This window comes from Schistocerca gregaria, chromosome 8, assembly GCF_023897955.1.
Source record: "Schistocerca gregaria isolate iqSchGreg1 chromosome 8, iqSchGreg1.2, whole genome shotgun sequence".
Lineage (NCBI taxonomy): Eukaryota > Metazoa > Arthropoda > Insecta > Orthoptera > Acrididae > Schistocerca > Schistocerca gregaria.
Genome location: NC_064927.1, coordinates 403,772,920 through 403,789,166, shown reverse-complemented (window position 1 = coordinate 403,789,166; position 16,247 = coordinate 403,772,920).

Below are 16,247 nucleotides of genomic sequence, written 5' to 3'. Positions count from 1 at the left end.
GTCCAATTGATCTGGTAATGATCAACCAGCATTCAGCACCGAGGAAGTAAAAAATGCCATATTAGACACTTCGCAATCACAACCAGAGAAATTTCATGTGGGTAGTGTACCTTTTGACCGTTTACCTTGTGCACGGGTCTGAGTCGGAGATTAAAATTATGTTTTTTTTTTTTTTTTAGTAAATACATGGAGTTACGTCCTTAAAAAAATGGTTCAAATGGCTCTGAGCACTATGCGACTTACCTTTTGAGGTCATCAGTCGCCTAGAACTTAGAACTACTGAAACCTAACTAACATAACGACATCACACACATCCATGCCCGAAGTAAGATTCGAACCTGCGACCGTAGCGGTCTCTCGGTTCCAGACTGTAGCGCCTACAACCGCACGGCCACTCCAGCCGGCAGCTACGTCTTTACTTACTGGTGAAACTTCCCCTTAGAGAAAGTACGCTTCTTGGTTTCCAACATTCTTTTCCACAAATCAGAGTCCCTAACCACTACTCATTATTCCTGACCTTATTGTACATATACATATTCGTCAACATTTCTCCAATATTTCATCATAAGAAATACGTAGCATAATCAAATTCCTCATATAAGGTAGCATCATCTTATTGATCATAAACATACCTCAACAGTATAATACACATTGTCATCATAATAATAACATCATAAGAACTGAGCCAAATCTCAAAAACGTCGTAGCTTTCTGTAATAATTTCAAAACCTAAAAAAAAAAATTCTCTGCTCATGTCAAAAGTGTAATCTACCTCAAACGTACTTTAAAAATCATGATCTCATACCAAATATGTTATTCAAAGCTCTCATAGTATCCCAGTGGTTCCAAAAAAATATGAACAGTTCACAAAGTACAGACAAAATACAATTTCGTAAGTGTGAAGTTATCCAACTGTGTAATTACGTAAACATCTGTCACTGATGTAGTAAAATGAATGTTTGTCTCTCCCAGTTAAATGATCAGATAGCTGTGTAATTAATGTGTTAGAGAAATATGGTACCGATGTGTAAAGTTTTATAAGCAAATACCATATTAGCTAGGGCTCCTTGTGCTTGCCAGACACATGGTACACAAAGTAGGCTTGTACCCCCCTGAGGATTAATGTAATTATACCCTCAGGTGTTACAGATTACCGCAATGGAATGAAATGTATCACGGAAAACTTTCTTTGTAATTCAAATATGTTGAAAAAGAAATCGTTTAAGTACAGACATAATCACTCAAATGCGTGTCCTGTAGCGCTAAATGTGCGTCTTGCTCTAAGACAATCTCTGTGGAAGTGTCGTTGTTATTGTCCACCGAAAGCTAAGTTCTGCAGAAGTCAATGTACCTACCTCATGATAAACGAAAGTGAAATGCTATGCGTATAGATATCGTAGTTATTACGTACCTTATCGTGATCAAGAAAGTACTATAATGGAACGTATTGTTGTGCTACGGAAAAGGCTGTCTCACTGTAGCTATACAACAAAAGTTACTACTAAAACATGTTATACTTTCCAAAAGAATTCAGGAAAACTGTGTAGATATAAAACAGAAACACCGCAAAAGCAACATTGTAAATTGTCACTCATTAGTAGCATTGTGATAAAATCGTGTAGCTGTCAAATAAACCAAATACTAAGTCATCTTGAAATAAGGAACGTCTTATCAAGTAAACCAAAATGTTGCATTAAAATCTCATTAACAGCATATGTTCTAAGTATGTAAGCCTTATAGTCGTTAGTAATCGTGCAACTATCAAGCAAGAATGTACACACACAGTAACACTGTGTCCTCTTTTCACTATCACAATGCAGTGGTAATTACTGTATGTTCCATAGGTTCTAGACTAGATAGTTAACTTCAACACATTGTTGCATGATAACAGTTTCAAAGTGTGACAACGCATACTAGTAACGTAACTCTCTCCCCACGTCCACCACTGCTGGCGGCTCACCTCCAACTGCGCAACGCTACGTGCTGTTCACATCCATTGCCCAACGCTACAATGGCGAGTATTACAACAATGCCAAGCAGCCACAGACTGCACACAGCACAGCCAGTGATTTTTCATGCAGAGCGCTATGTGGCGTTACGAATAAAAAAAACCTAAACAGCCTACTTACACTGGGTATGACCTTCTGTCCTTCATAATCACGGAGGATAAGCAAGAGACCTACTCATTTTAAAAGAGATGGTGCTCCTCAAAGAACACAATTTCAGGAAGTATTTCAGTGGCCTTTTGACCATGGGTATTCACAAGTAGAAATAAGAATGGAATATTTTCTGACCAGGAAGCTTAGGACGACTAATTTTGCCATAGAAAATGAGTAGTTCCGAAAGGCACCTGAAGAAGATTATATGATGTCCACATGCCATCTACATAACATATGTCATCAGTCGGTTGAACATCACGACCGGCAGTCTGTAGCCGTTAGGGTGGATTACATCTGAAATGGCACATCTGAAACGACACCAACCGCCTTACGTTACCATGAGTAAACTTATTGTAAACAACTCTAACGATTTGTCGGTCGTGACTAAATTTTAGATTATTGATGAATTACTGGTTAGGTGCATTATGAATAAAGGGCGTTCTTTATGTTGTTGGCAGAGTTACATTTCGTAGAAAGTCATTAAGTGTTCATCAGCCGGCTGACGTTCATCGGTTCAAATGGTTCAAGTGGCTCTGAGCACTATGGGACTAACAATCTGTGGTCATCAGTCCCCCAGAACTTAGAACTACTTAAACCTAACTAACCTAAGGACATCACACACATCCATGCCCGAGGCAGGATTCAAACAGGCGACCGTAGCAGCAGCGCGGTTCCTGCCTGAAGCGCCTAGAATCGGACGTTCATCGGCAATCACACTTTAAATATATTTTTTGCAAATTAACTGATATAGAATGAGTTTCCAGCCGTTTAATTACGTGGCAGTTCTACATCCTTTTGGTACGGGTACCGTACTCTAGACGTCTGTCAATATACATTTCATACGTGCTGTAAATATGAAGCGGTGTCATTAGGTGAAACTCAACCCAATGTTTAACTACTTTATACATCAGTTTTTGTATAGTATGGCCTTTGCTAATCAAAGAAAAAATAAATCCTTCGACTGCAAAGTTTTTTATTTCTTTTATACAGTTATTTATTTCACCTGATTTATTTAGGCCCATGATGCCCTCTCTTCCAATTGACCAGAGTTTAACACATGCAATACCTTTCTTAAATCACGATTGACCCCAAAAATGACAATTTTAATACGACAGAAAGTATTAAAATAATGTAAGTGTATACAGAGACAATATCGAATAAATAATACTAACTACGAACTAATAATATTATGAAAATAATGACAGCACTAAAAGTGGCCGATATGAAAAGAAATTATTGGTCTACAAAATGGATGTTTTTGGTACAGCGAGTTAAACATGTATTTCAAGGAAATTCATTTAGACTGCACCAGCTAAGCATAGCGGAAAATGAGGAAGATCTGATTGGAAAGAAGGATGTACAGGGGTAATGAGTGGGTACAGGGACAACGCTAGACATTATCGTTGCTTCAATAGACAGATGATAATTTGTCAAAACTCGTTCAAATGGCTCTGAAAACTATGGGACTTAACATCTGCGGTCGTCAGTCCCCTAGAACTTAGAACCACTTGAACCTAACCAACCTAAGGACATCACACACATCCATGCCCGACGCAGGATTCGAACCTGCGACCGTAGTTGTCACGCGGTTGCAGACTGAAGGGCCTAGAACCGCTCGGCCACTCCTGCCGGCCGATTATTTGTCTTCTGAAGCTGGAAGTGTTGTTCATTCTCTAATATAAAGCGGGAGATGGTTCCAGAGTAAAATTCCTGCCACCGAGAACGACTTCAAGATATTGACTGAGTGATGGAGTGGGACTGAAAGGACTTTGCTCTGATTGGAAGAGGTTTTCTGCCTTGTTGTTCACACAAGAGTGTTAAAGTCGAAGAGACGTATGAATGGCAACGTACGTTGATAATACGTTAGAGAAGACGGAATGTACTGAACTCTCTTAATGAAAGAGAATCCATACAACCTCATCAATTTATGGTTATCAATCCACCAATAACCATTCTTATGCACTTGTCCGCATACAGCCAGTATATTAGTGCTTATGATGGTGAAATTTGATGAAGAGTGCTATATCACAGAATTAACGAACACAGGCATTCATAAGCAGTTACAGATGCCATGAGCGTTCCCGACGAAGGCCTTGCAGGATAACATCGCTGTAAACAGTAGCTGGAAGTAAATGTGTTTGAATAACTTCGTTTTTCAGGGCAAGAGAAAAGTGCTTCTTACTTTTTTTTTAAAGCACTGAGAGATGCTGACTCTTTCTTGCACATTGACGTTACGTGCTCTGTCCTATTTAGATTTTAATCCACTACCACTCACAGTCTCTTCTCTTAGAGAGAGAGAAGTTGGTAATTGTCCCATTTGTAATTAAAGATGATACGAATTCCCTATGTTTTGGACTAATGACCCTGGAAGAGTCAGCCAGTGTCGGTTGGGTCTCCGATCGGTTGAGCTATAGCCCTATATTCTGTACCAATTTTGATAGTGAATACAGACCGGTATTGATATTCTCGGCTTCAGATTGACTGGTTTTGCACTTAGATGCAACGGGAGGTCATCAGCGTACAAGTGGTATTTCCAGTAGGATGAAACTGATGACACGTCATTGACATAGGATTAAAAGAGCAATAGGATCTAATACCGAACTTTGAGGGAATGGCCTGATGGTACGTGCCCCCGTTGTGACTTTATGGTGCCGGTATGAAACTATTGCACTACATTTGGCGAGAAATTTAGGCTGCTACGTTTGTCAGATAAAATTCCAAAACCGACAGTGTCAAACGATTTGCTTAAATGTACGAAGCACATGATAGTCGCCTCTTGAGTATCCAAGACAAGTTTCAGGTCACCTGTTTTTACTTGTATTAAGGAAAATGTGCTGCGATGTTTCCGGAAATGTACTGGTATTTGACGAGTAGGTTGTTTGTAGCTACGTAGTTTGTTAGCTGGTCCTCTACTGTAAATATTCCAAGGTCTCGGACAGTGCAGGAAAAATGGAAACAGGTCGGTAGACAGACTGCTGTGTCACCGTCATTTTGAGATAGCGCCTTAACTATTCTCTCTTTCCAAGTCTCAGCAAAACACTCCTGGTTAAGCAGTGGTTGAAGATATCTGTTATAATGGCTAGTGATGAATTAATAATAAGCAGCCAGCTGCTGTAGCCGAGCGGTTCTAGACGCTTCAGTCTAGAACAGAGCTGCTGCTGCTATAGTCTCAGGTTCGAATCCTGTCTCGGGCATGGATGTGTGTGATGTCCTTAGGTTAGTTAGGTTTAAGTAGTTCTTAGCCTAGGGGACTGATGACCTCAGATGTTAAGTCCCATATTGCTTAGAGCTATTTGAACCATTTTTTAATAATGAGATACATCAGTCAGATTGTGATGTCATAGCGCCCAGCAATTGATTTGATGCGCATCGTGCACTGAAGCGTTAAAGGAACGTATATAGGATGCCTATTCAAATACAGAGACATGCAAACAAACAGAATACGGCAACGCCTGTGAAAGACTACAAGTGTCAGGCGCAGCTGTTAGATCGGTTACTGCTGCTACAATGCCAGGTTTCCAGTGTAGCATATTTCACATATAGTTGAGCAAATTTGTGAGTATGTTCATAAAGTTTTCCTTTTATGTCCGAGAAGGGAATATAACAATCACGGGAACTATGCAAATGTAAGAAGTCATCGTCTATAAAATAGTCATTGTGTCCTCATACAGCAGTTGAGGAAATAAAGATAGTAGTAAAAGGTATTTAAGTATGTAATTTGTTAGAATATAAGCGAAGGGGTAGAGAACCTGACGCCATTGATGCAATTTATAACTACTAATTAAGAGAGAGGAAGAAGTTAACTTGAAGGCATTTCACCGAAAATCGCATACATCACTCAAGCACTATAATTCTAGAATTATCACTGCTTTTGTTTCTTGATCTGTTAGAAAAGAATCAACGGTATACAATCATTCAGCAATTAATTTGTAAAAGGAACAAAATTTAGGAGTTTGTTCCATTCAGAAATGTGGATAAATTGCAATTGGCAGTTAGGACGTTGATCAGTTCAGTCTGTTAATAGAATATTCTGAAGTGTAATTTTTCAATGATGAACTCGTTTCAGTACGCTGAAGGAGGGAGGGATATGTTGGGATAGGGATACGTCCAAACTGGCAAAGTTATGTGTGTGTGTTTCTCACACATTAACATGTTACCTACGTGAAGATATAGCCATTAGTGACAGGTTGGGTTGGGCTGTTTGGGGGAAGAGACCAAACAGCGAAGTCATCGGTCTCTTGAAGGATGGGGATGGAAGTCGGCCATGCCCTTTCAAAGGAACCATCCCGGCATTTGCCTGGGACGATTCAGGGAAATCACGGGAAACCTAAATCAGGAAGGCCGGGCGCGGGATTGAACCATCATTCTCCAGAACGCGGGTCCAGTGTGCTAATCACTGTGCCACCTCGCTCGGTTTAGTGACAGGTATTTTTTTTTATTTTTCGTTGATCTCTTTTGCTTCCTTTGACTAAATGCTCGTGTATTTTTGATGGTGCAGCATAGCTTTTTTTGATAATTAATTTCTTTTTCTCTAATGGATAAATAAGCTTTCTTGTTATTGCTTCAATGTGGAATGACCTTAAATTCTTTTGTGTATTTTATCTGCAATTTGCAATACTAACTCTGATGTGAAGAACTGCTATGCCAATCGTAGACATGAAAGCGCAGAGACTGACATCGAAAGTAAGAGTTAAGAAGCTTTATACAGCGACGAAGTGTTGGTGAAGATACGAAATTTTGTGTAGATCCTTTCTTCCTTTCATTCTGAGTGAATCTTCCAGAATTTTCCGATCTTCCATGGTCAGTAATATATGCTGATACATAACTTATACCTATCAATTCGATCACAATGAAACATTCCGTTACACTTACTACCCCTGTACTACCACAGTACTGTTTGGGCGCAAGGGCCAGCAGAGACATGAAAAACAAACGCTGCCCAGTTGATATATTCCAAGCTTTGTCGATTCACCAGAGAAGCATACAGGCAACAAAGCGAGTACAAGGGACTGGGCAGTTCATGGCTGCTTACAAGTGACACCATACGCTTATGGAAAGTAGTGGAGTGCTGTGCTTCTTTTGGCATGAGCTGGAAGTCAGATTCTTGATCTGTGGTGGCAGCGCCCAAAAAGATAATATGTGCTACGAAATATATTCCCCGAAGGGAAAAAGAAACAGCCTTTAGTGGTTGGCTCAGAAGCTGCAACAGGCCCTTATAGCACCCACGGCTGTGCATGTGATGGTGATCTAAAATTTACGTCTTCAATAAGTATACAATAAAGCGTGTGAATGGTAAGAAGTATGTAGTTAATTATGGTGCACAGCGAGGGCAACCTGAACTTCATGATATCTCATCACTTAATGGGAACTCAAGATTACATAACACAGTCAAGGCCAGTGAAAGTTGTCTTGCTAGTCCTGTTGTAGAGCATGATTTACCACTTCGGGTTGTGAACACTTACCAAAACTCGTCCAGGTGATGTACCCTGATTCACAAATTGTAAAACATATTCACTGTGACAGAACCTAAGTAGCTGAAATCATAAATAATGTTACAGGTATGGAAAGTATCGTGAAACTAAATGACATTCTGAAGACTAAAAAATTTAACCGCATGGTTGATGAATCAACAGAGAAGGTTTGATTCTGCTTACTGATGCTAGTAGTGATACATTGTATCAGGAGAGTGTCAATTTCTTCTGTCACAATAATATTCCTTACAAAGAGAATATGAATGCTTTCATAGTGAATGGAGCAAATGCTATGTTACGAGCCGATCATTAATTGTCAACTTTCTTTAAGCAACATACTTCTGAGCTGTTCGTAATGGAATGCAATTACCATTTATTTGCATCCAGCGATTCCTCCGCTTGCTTAGCCCTTCCTAGAGGTATAGAGGACCTATCGAGGGAGTTGTATAATGATTTCCAGCGTATCCCACAATGTATTGGTAAACTGAAGGAGTTTCAGAACTTCGTAAAAGTGATGTAGCATAAATTGCTTCATCCCAGCCAGACACTCTTGCTCTCTTTACCTATGGCCGTATCCCAGATTCTTAAGCTATGTGATTCTCTACAACTATTTTGTATCTCTGCTGTGGCTGATGACAGTATTCTGGCAGACTACACAGTTATTCAGAAATTAGATGATAACACTTTAAGACTTTATTTAATTTTTTGGATTTTGTGTTGCCTAGCCCAACACACTTAATCTTAATGAACAATCAGGGTCTCCTCAAATCCTTACCATGTATCGTGACATTGAGGAAACATTGAAAACGCTGTTAGAACATTACCTGATGGTGTGTTTTCTGGAATCAACCCTCTTGAAAGGAGTTCATTATCGAAATGCCACACACTTTATATCTCTTGAACAACTCTATTCAGCAGAGAAGGTTTCGTTGCACATTGACAAAAATACGAACCTGATTTGTGAGCAACTGAAGAACTTTAAACTTCGACACTACGGATTTTTGACTGAGAATGCGCAACAGATATTCAAACTGTTTCCTTTCAGTGATAGTAGTAAGATATAAAAAAAGATCATATAAGATATAATAATTTAAAGAAATGAAAAATTAATCGAACAACGATCTCTAGGTCGTGATATTCGTAATCTTTATTTTTAGCACTATTGATTCCTTTATATATTAGTTTAAGATAACCATCTTTAAAAAAATGAAAGTCCCAGTTAGTTATCATTTTATTAAACCTGTATGGTAAATTGATTTCATATTTTCCATCAAGCTCTATGCAAATTTTCACCCCATATCTAGTTTTTAAATGTTCACAACCTGTAATGTAATACCATTTATTTACCTCTAACTGACTAAACCGCAAGAAATAATTAGAATTGCTTACCTTATTTAGATTCTTCACTACAGTTTCCATTTACATAGAATAAAATTTCACTGACTGATATATGGGATGAATTTCAATTTGAAATTTTGGTCAAAAGAAATAATAAACTGCAGGAGAGACAAGTTGAATGTAATATTTGCAATGAATCTTTTTAAACCATCTTTATTTATAGAACATTCGAGAAGGTGGAACAGTGGTGTAAGAATAAGTGATATAGAAATATGGGAGGAAATAGAAAACTCTGATTCTCTCCTTTTTATTGCTGTAAAAGTAACAGCAAATCATAATTTATGTATAAGTAATTTAGCATAAAAATTACGAAATTACATTAAAGCCTACTCCTTATTTATAAAAGTGTTTCCCACTATAACCAAAAAGTTAGACATAAGAGAATACAACAAAAGGCAATTGACTGATTTATTCTATTTGTATAAGGAAGATATAGTTAAATTATTTAATTTTTAATATCCATAAGGCACAATATCACAATTTTCTGAAACCACTCTTGTATCATACTGACTTGAGAATTTTATCTTAGTCTTTTTGTTGATTCGCTTTTTAGTATCATCATATCTAGTGATCTGGCTGTATTCTTGTTGTATGTTTTCCTTCACTTCACTCTCGACTAATCTTATCAAAGAATGGGATTTTCACTCTGCAGTGGAGTGTGCGCTGATATGAAACTTCCTGGCAGATTAAAACTGTGTGCCGGACTGAGACTCGAACTTGGGACCTTTGCCTTTTGTGGTCAAGTGCTCTACCAACTGAACTACCCTACCACGACTCACACCCCGTCTTCACAGCTTTACTTCTGCCAGTATCTCATCTCCTACCTTCGAAACTTTACAGAAGCTCTCACTCCAAAGGCAAAGGTCCCGATTTCGAGTCTCGGTCTGGCACACAGTTTTAATCTGTCAGGAAGTTTCACTCTTATCCAAGATTCGCCATTTAGCTTTTGAATATTCTTGTAGTTTAAAGTCGATCCCTTTACTTTCATCTCTGTTTTTTTCATCATTTTTCTCATAATGGTAAATTATTGGGCCAGTCGAATCACAATGTGTAATCTAGTTATCTCCTAATTTATCAGTAAATTCACCTAACATTCAACCTGTTTCCACTGCATATTCACCATCATTAATATATACTACGGAATCAGTATCAAAATAAATAACACATTTTTCTAGTTTATCTCACATATCATATTATATAACTATTACATTTGACATATTGAATGCAGCTATAAAAATATTTGTAGCTGTATTATTTTCCACATAATTATTCTTGAAATTGAATTTCATGTGAACCATATTGTCATTAAAAAATTTATATTTGAATTATCTCATCGAACATCCAATAGTATCTCATAAAAACGCAGTGTATTAGTTACATATTCTGTTTGACTCATATTTGACCTTTGCCCAAATTTACCCTATAAGGAATTAAGATATATCTTAGCAACAGCTCGTTTTCCTGGATTTACCTTTATGCTATCAGGAAACAAGTCAATATCTAATTTCTCTTTAACTGTTTTGGTGTACTCTTTGCCAGTTTCAAAATCACATGGACAGGTCTCTTATTTTACTGTCAGAAAATCTTTCAAATAAATTTCAAACAGCATTTATTTTTAAAATACAAAACTTCATACACATTTCAAAATTTCATATCTTTATTCTACAGCTTTCTTCACTTCAACAGTTGTCCAAGTCCAAAAACTTCTCTTATTGTCACTGTGATTGAGTTTACTTATATTTTCTTGAGCATGTTTGACATACAAAGGAAACAATAGTTTTTCATTTTTATTGATTTGTATATGTACAGGCAAAACAGGGTGATACATTCCTTCAGCTGGCACTACTTTGCATCTTATTAAACCCTAACAATCTTTAGAACAGTATCTTGGTATATACATTTTTTTGGATGTTGTTCAGGATAAAAGTCATAAAATTGCAGATTAGCATAAAGACTAAACACATGAATATACTTTTGTATTAACACCATCGACCTTAGCTCTTAATTTTATTGCATTTGTTCCGCCGAAATAAGAAGCTTCTCTTGGATTCAATTGTTCAGGTAACTGTTTTAATTTTGTAAGCTTTTTATTCTCTGCTGAGCTAAGCCAGTCACATTCCCACATTTCTACAAAATTATGTCCAGCATATTGTATATACTGCACTTCTCGTTAATGGCTTTTGATGAAGGTAATCTATTGTTTCTTTACTTTCCTTGTTAACTGTCTCACCTTTAAAACAGTTTTTACATCGATGCCACAAACAACCATCGTATTCATAAACAGTATTAGTAGCTTTATCGAATCCATCTACTCTGGCACCAGCTATTCTTACTTCACTGCCAATTAGAGCACATGAGATATTGTTTACTGTTTAAACTGTTTAACCAAGCTATACTTCTCTTTTTGTTCTTTATCCAATGCAGCGCTTTTATTGTCAGGTAAATATTTAGATCTGTAAATAGCCATGCAAATCCCAGAATTGGTTAAATAACAGAACATGTCTATATTAGCTATTTCTGTAATTTGTTTCCCCATTACTAAGCAACCTCTTCTCAAAATATCTACATCACAGTTACAGTATTCAACAATTTCTTTCTTCATATTGAACGATCAAAGCTGCATCTATGTTCTGTAGATTTCAGACAAATGTTTTACAGCTTTTTCACTTATAAGCTGTATCACAAACTTCTTTGTGATTTTTTAAACATTCTTCATTATAACAGTATCTGTGGCACTTTACACTTTTGTAATTTGTATTTATCTCGTATTCTGGTTTGCTTAAACTTATTTGTAGTTAGTTCTCTGCCCAAAATGATATATGTATTGCATGTTAATGTCACAGTTACTGCTGTAGGACAACACAAGTTATCATTGTTATTACTTCTTGTGATACGTATTTTAGTCTTTTTGGCTTTAGCTACATTTTTTTTTACATCAGACACTTTGGCGTCTAGGAACCGTATCATCTGAATATTAAATGAGGTATCTGTTACATCAACAGTCCCATCAGATGTTAAGATATCTCTCATTTTGTTGCACAAAACCTTAACCGATTCTCAAGCACTTTCTGGCGCTTTATATCCTGTTGCAAATCGTATAAAACATTTTTGTGTTTTTGATTGTTAAATTCAACTTATCACCTTTCCTAAAATAAGCTCTCTTTTATGCTTCTTCTACCATAGAACTGAGTTATTTCTTTATACACTCTGTCTTATCACTAATGGTATCGAGTTTGGAAATAGTGACCCCATTAAAAACAATTTGGTAGTCAACAGATCATATTCTAAATTTTTCGTTTAATCTTGACATTATCTCTTTCATCTCAAATAAATGCTCTTTAGATGACTCAGCCCTCAGCCTCTTTTCTCAATAGTGTTCTTCAAAGAGAACGTCGCCTTCCCTCCCGGGATTCCGTTTGGAGTTCCGGAAGTATGTCCCTCATATTTGCATACTGCTCGAATCCTTCCATAAAATATCTGAAGGCCCGCTCTGAGTTACATCGATATCTTCCTTTACCCCTATGACGTGTGGATCCCAAACAATTGAGCACTACTCAAGAACAGGTGTCCTATATGTCCCATAGTAACGACTAGCTCCAGCACTGAGATCAAAAACGGAAGAGCAGAGAAGGCTGTGAGACGACGTCAGACAATAGAAGGCTGACGAACCTCTCTTTAGAGCGATACCAAGACAGGAACGGCCTCTATACGAAGATAATATAAGCGCCGTCTAGTCTAGCCACAGGCAGAGTGGAACACGAGCCGTCATGCAAACGCTACAGCAGTGAACTGTATTGTTTTGCTTGCAATGAAATTGTTTATGCCGAAGGACACTGATTATTCACATGTCGCTACTTACTTGCGACACACCTTTGTGAATACGCTAAGTTAAGTATTGTCAATTTAACTCACTGTAATAAACTCCATTAATATGATTTGCTTGAATTGTTGTCTAGCGATCTAAGAAGACAGCTTCATAGAGAGCCTATATTAGACTAGTGGGCAGGACACAATACTATAATCGGTTTCCTTCACAGATGAAAAATACTTTCCTAAAATTTTCCTAACAAACTGAAATCGACCTATCGCGTTCCCAACTTCAGATGCTCGTTCCATGTTACATCGCTTCGGAGCGTTACGCCTACATATTTAATCGACACGACTTTATCAAGCAGCATACTACCAATGCTCTATTTGAAGATTTCGGATTTATTTTCCGGACTCATCTGCATTAAATTACATTTTCCTAGATTTAGAGATAGCTACAATTCACCACACAAACTAGAAATTTTGTTTGCGTCTTCTGGTTTCGTCCGACAGTCACTCAACGACGACACCGTCTCGTAAAACACATCGTCATCACAAACAGCCGTAGATTGCTGCTCACTCTTTCCTCCACATCATTTATATCTATAGAAAATAACAGAGATACTGTCACCGGTCCCTAGGAGACCGCTGACCATTCCCTGTTCTCTGCCAAACACTAGCCTTAGAGGACAACGAACAGGATTTTGTTGCAGTTATTGTCACATGTCATTGCCTGGAAATTTTATATAAGCCTGTGAAACAAAGTTTCACAACCTTAGTAGAACGTTCAAGTTAAATTCTGAAGACAACGATTAGCTTTCAAACTGAATTCCGCTCATGAATTACAAGGGTGAGTGAAATGAAAACGTTAAATATTTTTTGAAAATATTATTTATTGTGGAGAAGTGGTACAAAGCTGTATCACTTTTTAACATAATCTCCCCCACGCTCAATGCAAATCCTCCAGAGCCCACAAAGTGCACAAGTTCCTTTAAAAAAAAATTCTTTTGGCAAACCGCACAACAACTCATGCAGCGCGTGGCGTACCTCTTCATCAGAACGGAACTTCTTTCCTCCCACTGCGTCTTTGAGTGATCCAAAGATATGGAAATCACGTGGGGCAAGGTCTGGTAAGTATGGTGGATGAGGAAGACACTCAAAATGCAGGTGTGTGATTGTTGCTACTGTTGTAAGGGCAGTGTGGGGCCTTGCATTGTCATGTTGCAAAAGCACACCTGCTCCAATTCACGTCGCTTTAATCTAATTGCAGGCTGCAGATGATTTTTAGGAGATCTGTATATGATGCACTGGTGACAATGTTCCGTCTAGGCATGTAATGCTCCCAAATGGTGCCTTTTTCGTGCAAAAAGAGAGTCAGCAAAACCTTCCCTGCTGATGGTACTATCCGAAAGTTCTTTGGTTTTGGTGATGAAGAATGGCGCCATTCCTTGCTCGGTCTCTTCGTTTCCGGTTGGTGGAAGTGAACCCAGGTCTCGTCCCAGAAGCGATTTTTGCAAGGAAGCCATCACCTTCTCGTTCAAAGCGCTGAAGAAGTTCTTCACAAGCATCAACACGTCGTTCTCTCATTTCAGGAGTCAGCTGCTGTGGCACCCATCTTGCAGACACTTTGTGAAACTGGAGCACATCATGCACAATGTGGTGTGCTGACGCATGACTAACATGTAAACATGCTGCAATGTCATTCAGTGTCACTCGGCGGTTTTCCTTCACTATGGCTTCAACTGCTGCAGTGTTCTGTGGAGTCACAACTCGTTTTGCCTGACCTACACGAGGAGCATCTTCCACTGAAGTCACACCATTTGCGAACTTCGTACTCCATTCGTAGACTTGATGCTGTGACAAAAATGTATCACCGTACTGATACTTCATTCGTCGATTAATTTCAATAGGTTTCACACCTTCACAACGCAAAAACCGAATAACAGAACGCTTTTCTTCCCTGGTGCAAGTCGCAGGTGGGGCGTCCTTCTTTATAATGATACTGCGTCGGTATGTGTGCATCAGCACTATGCTGCCACCTACAGGCCATTCTGAACGTTGTTTGTAGCACTCTTACCAACTTACAAGATAAAGTTGCGAAATTTTGGTTTCTTATTACAAATTAAAGGTTTTCATTTGACTTACCCTGGTATATATAAATGTTTGTACAGCACGTGGTCACAACTCGTCAAAATTATCTTGACGAAGGTGAAAATTATAAAAACAGGAGAAGAATAGATTTTCGGAGTGGAAGACTTTAACAGAGAGATTATTGTACAAGCATATGGACTTACGAGTATTCTCAGGCCCGGCTGTAGATATTCGATGATATCTGGTAATGATGAGTGTGGAGATTGTACTTTGTCTGCGGAAAAGTATCTCATGAGGAGGGAATTGCTTCTGTAAGTTTTTCACTAACTTATCTTTTCGAACTGTTAACCGGAGTTAACTGCACTGCTGTTCTTTAAATTCGTAAACCTGTGTTGTTGTCCTGACAAATGATTCCCCAAATCTGAAATTGTATAACTGTATTTCAATTAGAAAACCAAAACTGTAAACTCAGTAAGCTATAATGTGAGACTACATATTGGGAATGCGTGTGGACTGCTACTGTGCATATCGTCACTTGCAATTCCAGGACTCAAAGTTATCAGAATAAAAATGCTGCATAAGTTACTAATTGAATTTTTAAAGAATAAACCACCAAAATGTGTCTCTGAAAGTAGCCTTTCAATTTAAGTACTCAGTCTGACAAACTTCCAGACACAGGATGATGCACAGACAAATCTAACACTGCACTGTGAAAACGAAGCCGTACAAGTGCAATTTGTTGCCTAACTGGCTTGATAATGAATTTTGAAAAGCAAATCTAATTGTGAGTTTTGTATCTGGACTGTAGTACAAAACTGGCCGTAATAAACTTCATGTGGCTTATCTGTGGCATCGGAAACTCGGTACTGCTCTAAATGATGAACATGAAACATGCAGTGCAGGAGCAAGGAAAGAAAAAGCCTTGCAAAGTGAACTACAAGAACGTGCAACTGCTCTAAAGAGATCATGTCTCAGTTTTAGTATTGTATTCCGCAGAGCGCTATGTGGCGACATGCATAATAAGGAAATTAAATTCTTTTGTGAGGAGACGCTGGTTGAATATCCTCTTATTAAATGATTGAAGGAAATGTGACCTTTAAAAAACTGTATTGTGAAACACCAAGTCATTGTCTGAGTATTAAAACCACCATTGTAAAAGTATTGCTTTATTGCAAAACTTTTCTTTGCCAATTTTCTTTCTAAACATGTTAAAGGAACTTTGAAATCCGTAATTTTCTATTGCAAGCCATGTGAATAAAAAACTTTACGAACTCTCGTCTGAACAATTAAACCAACTAACACAAACCAATAAACAGAAATT